Below are 16,816 nucleotides of genomic sequence, written 5' to 3'. Positions count from 1 at the left end.
TGCAAGTTATTATTTATTTACCTTAAAATAATTTTCATTATTTAGATGTAACTTTTAACACAACTGAAAAGAAATCTACTAAGAAACGTTTAAAAAATAAGCGATTTATATTTGTGCTTACAAATTGTTTTGAAATCTCACATCCTTTTCGACATCTAGAATTGACATTGAGAATAAATTACTTGCATTAAAAGAAGCTTGTAGCAGTTAAGGAAGTTGCTTCCCTTCGAATCGCGAGTACAATACGCGATTAAAGTCAAATAGATCAAATAAACACAATAACACCAAAATTAACCCACTATATTCAAAGATTTATTATTTTTGCTACCTCGATTATTTTTAGTTTTATGGCCATATTCATGTTCCTATCATTATTTATTTATATTAATGTGTATTAAATAAAATTAAAAATTAATTTTAATTATTTTTCGTTATATTTTCTTACATGATAATTAAATTTGTTTAATTAAAAAATGAAAATAATAAATGGTACAATATTGTACCATGAATAAAATATTTTATTCATTATTTCAATCATTTTCAAGAAATTTAACGTTATTAATGAATTTTTAATAGAATATAAAAGTCAAAATATATTAAACATTTAAAGCAGATTACCTAAGAAAATGCAGTATAGTAATTATGAAAACAGAATTGTATAATAGATTAATTTTTATATACCAGTATTGCGGAAATATTACATATATGTTTTTGTTGTGATTGGATCGTTTAATTAAATTACAAGTATTCTAAATTGAAAATAGAAGTTTAATTATTAAGATGTTAAAAGTAGTTTTCTTTACTTAATATTTATAATCATTTGAAATTTGTATGAATTATACATATCAATTATATATATATATATAAATATTATATTTGTAGTTTCATTTTTATATAAAATAAAGTGTAGTTATTTAGCTTAATAAATTTTTAATGAAAATTATTATTTATTATTTCAATAAAATTTTTTAATATTTTCTTATTTACGAATCATCAGAAATCAATTTCAGTATTAGACAAGTTGTATACAGTCGATTAATTTGAAAATGTAAAATGAAATGCGAGTTTGAAAATTTTAAATGCAATGTCGTCGTTCTTTTCATAAAATAATATTCATTCAATATCATAAAAAGTTAAATTGGGAGATGCAAAATGCATGATCCAGCGATCCATTTCAAATCTTCGAATTCCATATTCTCTCTCAGTCTTCAAAGTTATATAGCAAATTGTACATGGTGAATGTTACGGCAGAGGGATGAAAAGGGTAGGGGGGGAGATCATTGTGCAGTCGCCGACACAAGCAGTCGATGCATCAAATCAACCAGCGGCAATGGCAGTAATATAACGCAAAGGAGCGACTCGGAGAGAGAAAATGATGATTTTCCGGAAAAAGCCGCACCGTCTTTGTGCCACCAGCACGTGAAATCAGATTTTCGTTTCGTTTCCTCGTGGCGGCACTTTTTCCTGACAATGTCAAGTCGTAGCGTGACACTTATCCGAAGGCAGGCCGGGGACGCGCTTTTATGCCCATTTGTCAGACGGGCCTTAAGAGCGTGTTAACGCTGCTGTTTACAAATGAATGAGACACGATGCTTATTATTTTGATATATGACCGATTCCGCTCAAGTTGCGACTTTCCATCTCGCTTAGGAAGTTTCATGCTTTTTCTTGCCTCTTTCGTTTCGTGCACGCGTTTTGTACATTTGAGTACCTATATAAAATAAAAATAGCTGACTAACAGGATTTGTAAAAAAAGTATTTTATTGTTCGACTAGAATGTTTCATTTTATCATTTGGAATATATTTTTTAATCTTTTATGACAATGTAATTGTAAGATCGTACAAACAATAAATATACGGAGAATATTTTCTTTGTTATTTTTTTTTAAATTAACTTATATTTATATTATTAATGTGTGAAGAATATAATCATAGGCTCAATTAATATCTACTATATTTACTCATATATAAATAGATATAGTTTATATTTATTTCTTATTTTATATCTATTTATATTCATAGAATATTATATTAACCAATTAAGTATATATCTATTACATTTGGCTAATATATATGAAATCTTGAATATATTATATATAAACAATTTAGAAAACTTTTTTAATGTAGTAGATAAATCTGTTAAAATTCGGAATTAATTTGAAATTTATCAATATTCATGAAACAGTTATAATTTTATTTCAGTTTTAATATTTTTACTATTTATATTTATAAATAGTAAATATAATTAATATTAATTTGTATATAATACAGTTTAATTTACTTATCCAAATATTAGTAAAACAAAATTTTCAAACTTAAGTACACATATTTTCTGTTATTAATGTAATTTACAAAAATAATTTACCAATTAATTAAATATAACAAATACATGTATTTAATATATTTAATAATGAATAAAATCAATATCTAGAAGAAAATATAGTATTGCTCGTTAGAAATATTTCAGAGTACCAAAATGAAAGCAACGCTATATTAAATGTATGTAATTGAAAAAATTTAACTGTACTGTATTTTTAATAAATTAAAATAAATAAACTGAAGTTAAAATTAATTAATTGAATAATTAAAATATATTGTTAATGTAAGGTCATTAAATTTTTTTCAAACTAAAAAGAATTTTTAAGCAAATATTTTATAATGTTTAAAATTATTTCAAATGATGCTTTGAAATTTCTTAAAAAATATTTTAAAAAATACTTTAAAAAAATCTGAAAATCTTTAAAAATCTAGATTGTATTTAAAAAAATTTAAATAAACAAGTATTAATGAAAAAAAAATCGTCATTTTACCATTTGTTGATATTCAAAATACTATTCTTTCGAAATTTATTTTTAATCATACGAAAACTATTTGGTTATTTAAATATTTTTTTAATATCTGAATGAAAATTTATTCAGTATTTTAATATCTATTAATAATAAAAGTGGTAGAAATTAATAATAAAATATCCAAATTTCACATAAAACATAACACAAAAGCTATATTTCTTTTAAAAAATAAAAAATAGTAATTACAATAAAAGTTATTTTTATCAGTTTTGAAGTATTGATACAAGAAGTTTGTAAGTTATTAATAAATCCATACGATAACTTTGTCACCATCGTCTAGATAGTGTTTCAAAATGTATTTAAAAAAATTGTATTTGAAGTCTTACAGAGTGATAAACTTAAAAATAATTACGAGAAAATAAGTTACTTAATTGTATATTATAATTTTAATTATATTTTAGTTATATATATAATAAATATAATAAATATAGTTATATATATATATATATATATATTTATATATAAATAAAAGTATTTTAGTATATTTTTAAATCAGTCATTATTATTATTAAGAATTCCATATATTCTACACGTGCAGACTTTGTATACGACATTTTCTTATTGATGATTGATAAATGAATTAATTGAACTATTGATTGATATATATGACATAAATTATTTCAAATAAATACATTAATGGTTTACTAATAAGATTAGTAATGAAAATGTATAACTGATTTTACAGTTTAAAAAATGTTGTCTAATAATATCTTATAATTATGTTTAATAATTATAGCTTCTTTACAGTAAAGAGTTTTATCCCATGCATTATAATTTTTTGATTTTTTAAATGATTTTCTAAATATTTATTGCATTGCAAATTATTTGTTGTAGAACTTTATAATAAAATGATTCTCCATTTTCATTTTTAATTTTTAATTCATTTTCTCAATTCAGTTAGAATTACTTTATATACTATTATCATAATAAATTGATATTAATTAATCTTTCAAGTAATTGTCTCTTGTTATGAAGAATTCTATTTTATCATTTTTATATACAAGTATTGGAGATAATTTTTTGCAGTTTTCCTGCCTTCTGAAAAAATCTACAATAAACATATATATCCTTAGTAAAATATGTAAATATTTTAGTAGTAAAGTAAAATAAAGTAAAATAAAACAAAATGAATGAAAGTTTTAATAAATGGCGATTGTTTGTAAAGCTTTCGTTTAACCATCATAGCGACTTATGGATAAAATTGTTATTAAGTTTTTAAACTTTTGGATATAAATTAAAGCAATTCATTTTTAATTCACGGCTGCAACATTTTTTGTAATCTATTATTAACTATGTTAACGATCATCATAATTTCATAATTAATATCTTAATTAATTAATATAATTAATATATTAATATTGATAAAATAATAATATAAAAAATATATGATTTATAAATTGAATAAAACATTCATTTACATCAGATAAATATTATATATATAAATGAAATAAAGAATTTTTTGTAAAGTTTGTACGTAATCTCAGTATTCTATAATAATGTTATTGATTTGTATTATTAACTATAGTTTATTGAAACTTAGAAAAATAATATTATTAAATGAAAAATTTAAGGGAAAATATTAAGATTTCTTAAAAAAAAAATTCAGACAGATTCATGAATAATTTTTATATTATGTATTACTTAGTAGCTTGTTTATTACAGCAATTTGTATTATTATATTGTATTATTATATTATATAATACGTATTGTAATATCAGCTATTTATTGATGATTTGATTGTTGACATAATTAATATATTAAAATATTTAATTTGATAAATTGTAAATGATATATTGTTAAAATGCGTGAAAATAAATAAGACAGTTTTGTACCAGGAAACGATATTTAAGAATTACAACCTGAACTAAGCACTGTTGAGAATGCACTATTCCGAAGGGTGTAACTCTTTAAAACGTAAGACAACGATCCCCATAAGGCCGTTTCGCAAATTTCTTGTAGTCGTCTTATTAGAGTTGCCCACCCCCGGGGTAAGCACTCCATCGTTTGTGGATGCAATCCAGCATCCTTGCACCTTGCGCCCAGAGTTCATTTCTCATGAATCGATCCACGAGTCACGACCCACTTTTCAGCTAGACAGGTGTTGAGCTGCACCTGTGCCCATCGCATTATCTGACCGATCCAGTCATAGCTGCATCTCGTATTCTTGCCGATCACCAATGTGTTAATTACTCGCGCATGCGACATCCCTTTGATCTAGTTTTGCAACCACTCAGACAAGAATTTGTGTTTACTCTTCGATTATGTATATAATGAATTGTCCATTGCTCAGAAAATGTTAAAATTAAATATAATACACCTTTTTAAAGTTCTCTGCTATATTTAAATTAAGTTAGCCACATGTTTAGTCTGTTTAATACCTACTACCTTCGCTAGGTGTGTAGTTAATTTAGTATTTTGATAATTTTAATATTCAAGCTTTTAGAAGACTTAATTTATATATTCTGCATTACTGTACTTATAAAAATATAGTAATAAGCTACTATTGATTTAAATATAACAATTTGTTTGAGATTCATTGAAGTACTATACATTAATTAATATTTATTGTAGCATATTAATTTTATAATTTCGAAGCAATTCCTAGATTAATATTTATTATTAATTCAGAAATAGAAAAGTATTCGTTCACATTAAATAATCATAATTTTAACAAAGAAATAAAATTAAAGCATTCAAACCTAAAATAGAAATAATTGAAATCTGATTGCTCAAATGATATAATAGTATTTTCAACCTGTACAATTACTAATCTTAGATGCTATTCCATTTCAATATCTCTGGGCCCAGGAAATTATCAGTGGCCAGCTTAACCTTACAAACTGAAAAATCATTCAAGCGTATCATCATTAAGGGTGGATCGTTGTCAGACAGCAAACTAACGTTTCTAATGCACGAATGAAAGGTGCAGCCGGTGCCGGTGAAAAATTGACGATTCTTTTCATAATTGATCCCGACAGAGGGATGTTTTCTAACTTTAAATGGCTTTGCATAAGAAGTTTCGACGTAAGGGCCTAACGATTCTAAACATTTGCTTCTTGGAACTTTTGTCTTTTATCTAGCATTCGCAACTCTTCTAACTAGCATTCGCATACTTATTTCTATGTGATTATTTTGCATAGCTCGATATGCAATCCCTACAGTTTTCGGAAATAGATCTTATTAGTAATAAACAATACTTCAGATCATCAGTCAAATAAAAATTTTTTATTTTAATACTAGTTAGAGGAAATGACTTACATTTATCATAATATCTTGAAAATGTTTTAAATAAGTATTTTAACTTTATTTTAATGTTTTTAAAAATCGACTTATAAGAATTATTCTAAAAAGTTTTATCATAATTTTTAAGAAATAGTGCAATTAACAGAATATTCAATATTAATAGAAAAATAAAACAATTTTATTTGCGTCAATACATTATAAATATAGAAGATTTTACATATCAAATAATTTATATCTAACTTGAAAATATAATATCATCTAATTAAAAAAATTAATTTAATTATTGTTATATTTTTTTCAAAATGTTATACTTTTATAATTAATAATAGTTATTAAAATGATTTTTGAGAAATATTTTATTCTTCAATTTACAAAAATATCTGTTAATTGACTATTTAAAAAACTTCATCTGTTTAACAAGCTATTAATGTCACTAAATATAGTACATATTATTTATGAACATACTAATGAAGATAAATGAAATATAAGTTTAAAATATTTTAATTCTTCAGTATATCTGATCATTTTTTTTTTTTTAGAAAAGTCGACTGATTTCATTTACAATATTAAATTTCATACCATTTTTATTTATAAAATACATACAGGACAATAATTATTGTAAAAATTTTGTTAATATAAAAATGTATAGATATTAACATTGATATACTTTAATGTACTTCAACTGTTATATTGATGCATTTTGTTGTCTGAAGACAGTAACAAAAATATAGTACATAAAGAATATAATAATTTTGTTGCTGCTACCCCGTAATTAGCAGATTTATTTGCAATACATGAATTAAAAGCCAATTATAACCAATTATAATAAGATTAATTATTAAGAAAATAAAATTAAGGAAGAAATACATAATAATGAAAATACTGATAAACTACAAACTCAGTAATTTATATTATCAATTATAATTTAAGATATAAATCCAAATTATTATTTCAATTATAAACAATTGTACTTCATTTCTTTCAATATTCGTTAAATCGAGAAAGATTTTACAAGATAAAAAAAATATTTCATATTATTTAAAATCTAAAAAATATTTAAAAACAAAATAATATTTATTTTTATTATCGAGTATTTAAAATTATAAAATTTTAAGTTATCTAACCAATACTTTCACTTTATTAAATTTTTTAATTTGAAAAATTATGAATATTATTTAAAAATTAAAATTGATACTCTTAACAGAATATTAATTAACATTAAGTCACAGAGAATATATCATGTCTTAAACTATGAGAGAAATTTATTATAATAAGAATTGGTATATTCAATTTAAAATTAATATATAGCATGGTATGATTAAATAATACAAACTTATTCAAGCGCTTTATTCTTTAAATTATAATTTAAATTCTAAATAATTATTAAATTATGTTTGATGAAATAAACAATACAAAAACTACCGAATTAATAACTACTAAAAATGCTTTTAAAAAATCCTAGTAAGAAAATAATTGTGGTCAAAACAAATGTTTCTGTTTTAATATTCAGTGGTTAATAGATAATATACTTATAAAAATAGTTCATATCATTTTCAATGAAAGAAATACTAATAATTTGATAAATTCTAGTGCATTATTATGCATATTATAAAAATCTTTAAATTATAAACAAGTATTAAAATTAGCAATGAATGAGAATTTTTTTACCTGTAAAATAAATTGATCATACTCATTTTGTTTCTGTCTCAAACACTGTTAATTCACCTATCTGTTTATGATTCATGTATTACACGGATAAATGATTAACTATAAACAATACATGAATATAATAATAGTCGTATTGTTAAATAAAAAATATTATACTTGCCTGGACATAATTTATATTATGCCTGGACATTACACTTTGTCGAATTAACAAATTCTGCAAGTTACTACTTTATTACTCTGCACTTTTATTCTTATGCTCGGCAAATTCTTTGTCGAATAAAGTAGAACTGCCTTAGAAATATGTGCGCTTTTAACTCTCTCTCTCTCTCTCTCTTTCATCCTCTCTCTCTCTCTCCCTCTTCAGCGTACTCTTAAACGTATAAATTTGAGTTATATATAATTTGAGTTATAAATAGCATTTCTTTACCTAAGGCAACTTATGAAATAAAAATGAACTATTGAAATTTAGGTTCAATACTGTAATCAAACAAAAACAATATGAGTTTAAAATGAATAAAATTGTAAAAGAACAAACTAATTAAATTTTTGAGAAAAACTTTAATATATCAATGAGTTTTTCAAAAAAAATTTTATGAAAAATATTTTATAAAAATATACATATAATGGAATATATTATTAAACATATTTAAATTTAAACAAAACTCCATTTTTAAAGGATATTTGTATATCAATGTTGTCATTATTTCACTATATTTATTTATTATATAAATTCATTATTATTAATTATATAAATTTAATTTAGAAATAGTTAAATCGACAATTACAAATTCACAATTATTAAATTTTTATCATTTTATAATTTGTTGCTATAATGCAAAAGATAGATGTATCCAAAAAATAATTGTAATAGTGAATATTGAAAAATATTGAATTTTAATTTCTTCCCCAAATTTAGGATATAAATATATTTACATGATCTACAAATGTAGTTATAGTTCTAATGATAGTAATATGATAAATTCATTAATAAATTAATCATTTTTTCAAAGTGTTGCGATGAAATAAATAATATTAAAAACAAGTAATTTAAAGTTATAAATTTTTTGTAATATATAAGCTCAATTTATTTATGAATGAATAGGATTATAAAAATTGTATTATATAAACAATTTAAAAATGTACGTTTATAATAATTGGTTTACATAAGTGTTTTTTATTCAATTTAAAATTTTCATTGAAAAAAATAATAATTTAAAGCATAAAATAGAAGATATATTATACCTACTATTTGTGTAATTTAGTATTTGTTCTCAATTGTAGTATTTATTTTAAATATTATTTAAATTAATAGGTTATATCTACTAGATATATTTGAGGTTGCAAAGTCGTGTAAACTGTAAGCATTAATTAATGGAAATTAATTACAATAAATATAAATTTAAATTTCATTTAAATTTGTAAGAGAAAATATCTTATAAAAATTAGTTTACTAACAAGTTTCCTTATACTAAAGTCAATAAAATTATGTTTAATAATTTCACCAAAAATAATTATAATCGTATTTATATATGGTAAAAAAGATAAAATTGTGTAGTTATTATTTTTAAAAACATTTAACAGTAAGATGTTACTTGATTCTGAAAATGTATTCAAATATTACATTTTTCATATATTATACATTAGATTAATATACTTATTAACAAATTCATTGATACATTAGAAAATTCTCCAGTAATCGAGTTGTTAACAATTAAAATTACATAAAGCTACTTATTTACACAATGGAATTTAAATATTAAATTGTTATATATATAAATCGTCTTAGTTTATTGTAATTTATTAAATATTTATTAAATATTTGCTAAATTTATTGAATAAAGTGTAGTTTATTATAATGAAATGATTATATCATTGGATTATTTAAATTACGTTATTTTAATACAGTAATTTATTTAAATTATCATTACCTTTTAAAGAAATAAAATACATTTATTGGGATAATCTCATATTTACTCATATTTCTTATATGGACTTGATTTCTGATATGACTTGAAAGTAACATAATTTAATCTAAAACAATCATCAAACTCAAGTTCTATATAATTCTTTCTACATAATAAAGTCTTAAATTTAAACTTGTATTGTATAGTATTTATAACTTGTATAGTATTACTAAAACATAAAATGATAATACAGTACTAAATGACGAATTGAAATGTATATATGTATTTCAATTGAAACACAAATAGAATGGAAAAGAAATGCATAACTCTACTTTATAAATAAATTTCAGTTACAAAACGTATGACGACGTACAAGCGAGTTATAATTTCCATATTTTACATGATTACGCACCACAAATAGATAATTACTCTCTATGTAAAAAAATAACCCGACAACAAGTAGTACATGATCCATTATACATACGGAACTCTATACATCATTATTGGCTTCGAATACAATCGTGATTGCATGATGCTGGCAGTTTTTTAGCTTTTTCTTTTCGAAATGAAATTTCTTTAATTCCTCAATTCCATTTTATTCTGGCATGAGATTTTTTATGTCCAAGTATTTTATTTTTAAATCTTGAAATGATATTCATGTAATTTTGGCTAGCTACTGAATGCGTATTTGCGAGAAGCTTAACTGTTTAAGCATGAATGGACGTGGTTCTGTTATTCAAGCCCAAATTTTCATAAGATTTTGTATACACATAAATATTTATATAATAAATGAACATTCGTTCCTTGCCCTTTAAATTTAATTATATGATAGTTCAATTTAATAATCGTAAGATAACTATATTTTCAGCTTTCAAAAGTAATGAAAATAAAAAATTCATATTTTCATTAAAATTACAAGACTATTTAAAAATATTTCGTTGTATTATTTATTATTACAAGTAAATTCAAGGATTAAAAACCTTCAATTATGTAAGTATAAACATTGACTGTACAAAATTTCATTATTTTTTTATTAGATATTATTAAATATTTATTAAATAAAATGATATATAATAAAACATATAAAATGTAATAAAATATATATATTAAAATATAGATCGTTGAATTAAAATAAATATAATCTTAACTAAAAACATCAAGTAAATTTTACTTTTATCCTTTGTGATAATAGTAGCCAACAATAGTAAATTTGATATAATTTCAATTATTATTTAACATAATGGGATTAATTAAAAACCTTTTCGATTCTGAAATAAATGTGTTAATATTATATAATGTGCAAATAGGTTCGAAAAAGTGAAAAGCATTATTTTAAAAAGATAAAAACTGGGCTCAGCCGGGATTTGAACCCGGGACCTCTCGCACCCAAAGCGAGAATCATACCCCTAGACCACTGAGCCAAGTATTTTTTAATGTTTATCTGTTAATTAACTTTTTTTAACTGTTAAATATTTTTAATATTAATTTAGAATTATACTTGAATAATTTTATTTTGCATAATATAAGAAATTTAAAATCCCCGAATACGTATTTTTCTACCAGAAATAAATGAAATATCACTATTATTTCATTTTGTAAAATAAATTAATATAATACGAATTATCAATATATATTTTCTATTATATTTATATAATATAGAATTTTGAGTTTAATTTAACATGTAAATAAAATTTAAAAGAAAATATGGTACACTCTTTTTGAAGTAAAAACAAATATTTAATACAAAAATTGTTTATTAGTTTGTTTATTATTATAGTTACTGTAAGAGAAATAAGGATACGAAAAATTCATTACAATATAATTAAAGTTTGAATAGATAAAAAATAAAATCATATAGAAAGAGTTTAGTCTTTTTTCACAATTTACATTATCCAACATATACTCAATATTTTTAAATCATCGTCTTAATGTTTAAATAAATTGATACGAATCATTAGCGTTTATATAAATGAAATCTGACTATATCTTTTAATTAAATTATATAGGTTAAAATACTAATTTTAATAGGATTCATCATATTAGTTGCATTTATGAGCTTTAATAAGCAAAGTTTTTATACAATCACATTTTTTATATTTTCTAAAAAAAATTTTATTTTTATTTTCCGGTATAACTTTATAAATTTAATCTACTGTTTCATTAGTATTTTGAAATTCGGTTTACTCAATTTCAATTTGTCATACATACCATTATTTTATCTTTGAACAAGTATTTAAATGTTATATTATAAATATGAAATAGCTTTATAATTAAAATTATTTCATATACGAGTGTTTTGAGTTTAATAACTTCATTACTATTTCATTGATTCATTTACATATATTATATACTTTATCCATTAATAAGTAATAATATATTAAATTAAGTTTATAAGTTATAGATTAAAAATTACCACTATATTTCAAGTTGTATTATAATGTTTTTTCTTAAATTTTCCACATATATTTAAGCAGTAAAGCCTACAATTGTTTATATTAGTTTCAATTTAAAACTTTTGACAATAGCAAATATTATTTTTCATTCAATATTTAAATGTCTGCACTATAAAGTGAATTATTAGTTATTAGTTTTATAAATTTTAAATCTATATATATATATATATATATATTAAATATTTTTAATGCATATTATTTAAGATTTGTATACTTATTTGTAGATTTTACTTAAAAAACAAGTAAATATAACTCACTATTATAAAGGTTTTTTTAAATTTTATAAAGGATCTGAAAAAGATTTTCTATGTTTATGTCTGAAATTTTAACTTCAAATAGGTACTCTAAAATAGGTGCGTGCGCGCATGCCACTTTTTATGATTTATGATTAAATTTATTCATACTTCGTATTATGATAATAAACATAATTTTTCAAATACATGTTAGAAGAGATTATAACTTTAGTATTTTTGTAGGTACTTCTATATGAACAATAGTTTGATCAGGACAAAAATTAGGTGAGGGCTCAGCCGGGATTTGAACCCGGGACCTCTCGCACCCGAAGCGAGAATCATACCCCTAGACCACTGAGCCGATTTTTAATATAAATTTTAAGTTGAATAAATATAATTTAATTGATTAATATAAACTTTGCCTCAATATTTAATATTCTATTAAATCTCCTAATTAAAAGAAAAGAACGAACATTGAATTATATACCATGCATTTTTTAACATGTTGAGTTTGAATAACTCTCAAATAAATTAAAGATTATAAAAATGATTGTCCAGGAGATGTATAAGTATGACTTTTAATACTTAATTGTATATTTGTAAATTAAAAGATTTAAGCTGGGATAATTAAATAATAAATTGAATAAGGCAAAAGGGCTTTGCATCCAAATTCAAAAGCGCTGTAGCAATAGATACAAATACTTTAAAATGCCCGCAAATCAAAAAGAGAAACAATTGTCTTTTTTATAATCCGAAGAAATGCAATACTAATTTACCATTATTTAAATTACAGTAATATACATATATACATGTGTGTGTGTGTATGTGTGTGTGTGTATAATTTATTATTTATATTATAAGTACTTTTCATAAAATTTTTACATGATTATTCATTTATAACTATTTTTAATATTTATAGAATAAGAAATATTAATATTCTTAACAAGTAAATTATTTGACTTTGAACCAATAACAAATAATATCTGACGTTATTTAAAAAATTCTATTTATTATATGTTAATTTAAGTAAAAATACTAGATTTTATATCAAATTAATTTCAATAAAATACAGATTAGTTCTTCAGTTTATATGAATTTTTTTTACTTTTATATATTTTTAGTCATAAACTAGCATTCAATATTTATAAAAACAATTTCTATTTATTTTTTAAAATAAATTTCATTAATACAATAAAAAAAATTTAAAGAAAATAATCATAATTCAAATATAGTATTCTAACAATGTTAATTCCATAAAATCAGTTAATTAGTATAAAAATAAGCAAATGACAATCTAATTCTTATATTCAATACTCCTTCTATTTTCAATTATAATAATGAGAAATATAATTTCCACCAAATCATTTTTACCATAAGATCTACATATGTTAAAAAATATACACTATATTATTTATTCGATCATTTTAGTTATGTTTTCATTTTAATTATGTTTGTTTACCATAAGACATATATTTTATTTCTTTAATTATATATTTTCACATTTGAAAGCTATTTATAAACTTGTATAGTGATTTATATTTGATAATCATCCAAATACGAACATTTTTATAACATTACTATACCTTGTTTACCAACAAAAATTAATTAATATAACAAATGGGAATTCATTTTCATAATTTATTTTTTTTAATTTTCAGCTACTGATTAAATACCTACCAATAAATTAATCTGATATTTATATTAATTCATTTTTATTAATTCATTTTAATTAAATTAAAAAAATTATAGTGATAAGACACAAGTACAGTATATTATTATAAAATAAATTGGGTTTTAAATACATAAAATTAAATAAATAAACTAGTAGATCAAAATGATAATACACATAAATAATATATGCTTTTATTATGTATTATATAGTTATATGGTTGATTAGTAAATTAATGCAATGGTATCTATCTATATTATTTATAAAATAATATAAACTTCTATAAAGGGGTTTAATAAAAAATGGGCTCAGCCGGGATTTGAACCCGGGACCTCTCGCACCCAAAGCGAGAATCATACCCCTAGACCACTGGGCCTCTTGTTTTTTTATAAATAATTAATTAATATACTTTTACTTAAATAACTAAACAATAAAATAAAAGATAATATATAAATAAGATAATATATATAATAAATAAAAGATAATAATAAAATAAAAGATAATAATACAAACATCTAAAACACTTAAAACAAAATAAAAATCATGAATATAAATTCTTTTTAAATTATTCTACTATGCGATGATTATAGTACGCGAAGCAGATTTTATAATATAGCAAGTACTTATTCCTTGATCAAAGAAAATGTAATTATAATTATGAGGATTATTGAACAGTAATTGAAAATTAAAATTGTATCTAATAAAAATTATGACTTTATAATATCAAAAAAAAAAAAAAAATATAATAATAGAGAATAATAATTGTATGCTTCCTTATTTATGTAGATGTTTAAAATACATTTAAATTTAAATTAGGAATAATACATCTATTGAACTCAATAAAAATTACTGAAAGAACATTACTCAATTTTATTTTTACAGTCGATTTTCTAATTTTGTCTAGTAAAAATTCCAGTCAAAGACAGTTTATTTAGTATTTATCTAGTAATTTAAAATTTTATTTCTTTTTAAAAAATCTTTATGGACTATTTTCTATACCATACGCGTTACTTCTACCAGTATCACAAATATCTCTTCTTATGATTGTATTAAAGATAAATTAAAAATTACAAATTATTTTCTTGTAAGATGAAGATTCTTATAATCATATATTTCAAAATATGAAATATTATTTTATATTTATTCTATATTTTATGATATAAAAAAAATTTTCATTATAAATAATCCTTTTATTTTTTATTTAAATAACATATATATATGCAAACAATTTTTTTTGACAAAATTTTTTATTCGCTAAATTCCAATAATTATTAAAATAATTATATATATTGTTATTTATACTATTAATCAAGCATGGTTCATTTTAACAATAATCTTTAATTATAAAGATGTTATAATGACATTAAAAATATACTAAAAAATGTATCGAAATGGAAATAATTTTAGATAACAAATAGAAATTAAATCGAATATTAAATCATTAAATAGTCGTCGTTCTTAGTACTATAAATAGTGAAAAAATGAATAATTTGTCATTCATCTACTTTATCCTAAAATTGTGTAATGATTTGGAAATATAATATTAAACATACTGTCAAGTTTGTAAATTATTTTTAACTCTACAAAAAGAGATTGTAAAAATGAATTATAAAACAATTGTAATTAGTTTTGCTTCAATTAAAATGAAAATAGACTTATGAAATAAATTGAAAATAATAATTTTATTAGTTTTTTAATTAGTTATGCATTTGTAATAAAATATCCTTTAATTTAAATACGTATTATTTAATACGTTATTTTTATCTTATTTATACCTTATTTTTATAATTACCAATTATTATTTTCAATTATCATTTATTTATAGCGTGAAATATATCAGGATATCAATTCGTTTGCAATATAATTTTTTAGTTGAAATGTAAACAATACATAAATTTACTACATACTAGAACGAAGTCAATATCCATTTGGCGTACATATATTTACATTCAGTTTTTTAATATATTTAAATTTAAATTTAAATTTCTTTATTTATTTCTAGATATTTTATATAAGTTGAAATTATATTAATTAATTATGAATGAAAATTTGAAAATTGCCGAACTATAATTTAAATTTTATTTTCATCTTCCAATGTCAATATTTTCATAAGAAAAAAAAAATTGGGTTCAGCCGGGATTTGAACCCGGGACCTCTCGCACCCTAAGCGAGAATCATACCCCTAGACCACTGAACCATTTACATATATATATTTCGTTATGAATTATAATCTACTAACATATTTCTTTTGAAGAAATAGAATTCAAACACCTTTCACTTCTAAAAATTCCATTGATATGCACATATTAAATCTGTTTAAGACGCAAAACGATATATACTCCATTTCATTTCATCATTCAATAAATTTATATTTACTAATATGCAAAATATATTTTACATTTTTAATATTAAAATTACTCAAAATATTTTGCACACTAACGCATACGTATACACAAATATCTTTCTTATTAAAATAAGATATTTAAAATTAACGAAGGGACTGGTATGGATAGAATATCTTAAATTACGTCTGACAATAAAATAATACCAAATACATATATAAATATCCTTTATTGTTTATTAATTCTTTTGCATTTACTTTTATTGCAATTTCCTTGTAAGTTTTAATATTATTGAAAATCTACATATATATGAAAATTTTAAAGAAAAATTTACAATTCAACTATAAAGTTATATTTTATTTCCTATTTAAAATTAAAAGTGTTAAATGTACTAATTACACATTTAAAAGAAAATTATCATGATGTTACTTTTTACTTTAAATTGTTCGAACTAA

At 21.4% G+C, this 16,816-nt stretch overlaps 4 non-coding genes across 4 annotated transcripts; all 4 read right to left on the bottom strand.

Annotated features, from left to right (window-relative positions):
• Nucleotides 1-11,013: 11,013 nt before the first annotated feature.
• Nucleotides 11,014-11,085, bottom strand: TRNAP-UGG (transfer RNA proline (anticodon UGG)). The gene has a single exon. It is a non-coding gene; the product is annotated as a tRNA-Pro (tRNA).
• Nucleotides 11,086-12,639: 1,554 nt separating this feature from the next.
• TRNAP-CGG (transfer RNA proline (anticodon CGG)) lies at nucleotides 12,640-12,711 on the bottom strand. Its single transcript has one exon. It is a non-coding gene; the product is annotated as a tRNA-Pro (tRNA).
• A 1,612-nt stretch (nucleotides 12,712-14,323) lies between these two features.
• On the bottom strand, nucleotides 14,324-14,395 carry TRNAP-UGG (transfer RNA proline (anticodon UGG)). Its single transcript has one exon. It is a non-coding gene; the product is annotated as a tRNA-Pro (tRNA).
• Nucleotides 14,396-16,144: 1,749 nt separating this feature from the next.
• Nucleotides 16,145-16,216, bottom strand: TRNAP-AGG (transfer RNA proline (anticodon AGG)). Its single transcript has one exon. It is a non-coding gene; the product is annotated as a tRNA-Pro (tRNA).
• Nucleotides 16,217-16,816: the final 600 nt, after the last annotated feature.

This window comes from Ceratosolen solmsi, unplaced genomic scaffold, assembly GCF_000503995.2.
Source record: "Ceratosolen solmsi marchali unplaced genomic scaffold, CerSol_1.0 scaffold10, whole genome shotgun sequence".
In the NCBI taxonomy this organism is placed as follows: Eukaryota; Metazoa; Arthropoda; class Insecta; order Hymenoptera; family Agaonidae; genus Ceratosolen; species Ceratosolen solmsi.
Note: the sequence above shows the minus strand (reverse complement) of the source record. Positions and strands in the feature narration are given on the sequence as shown.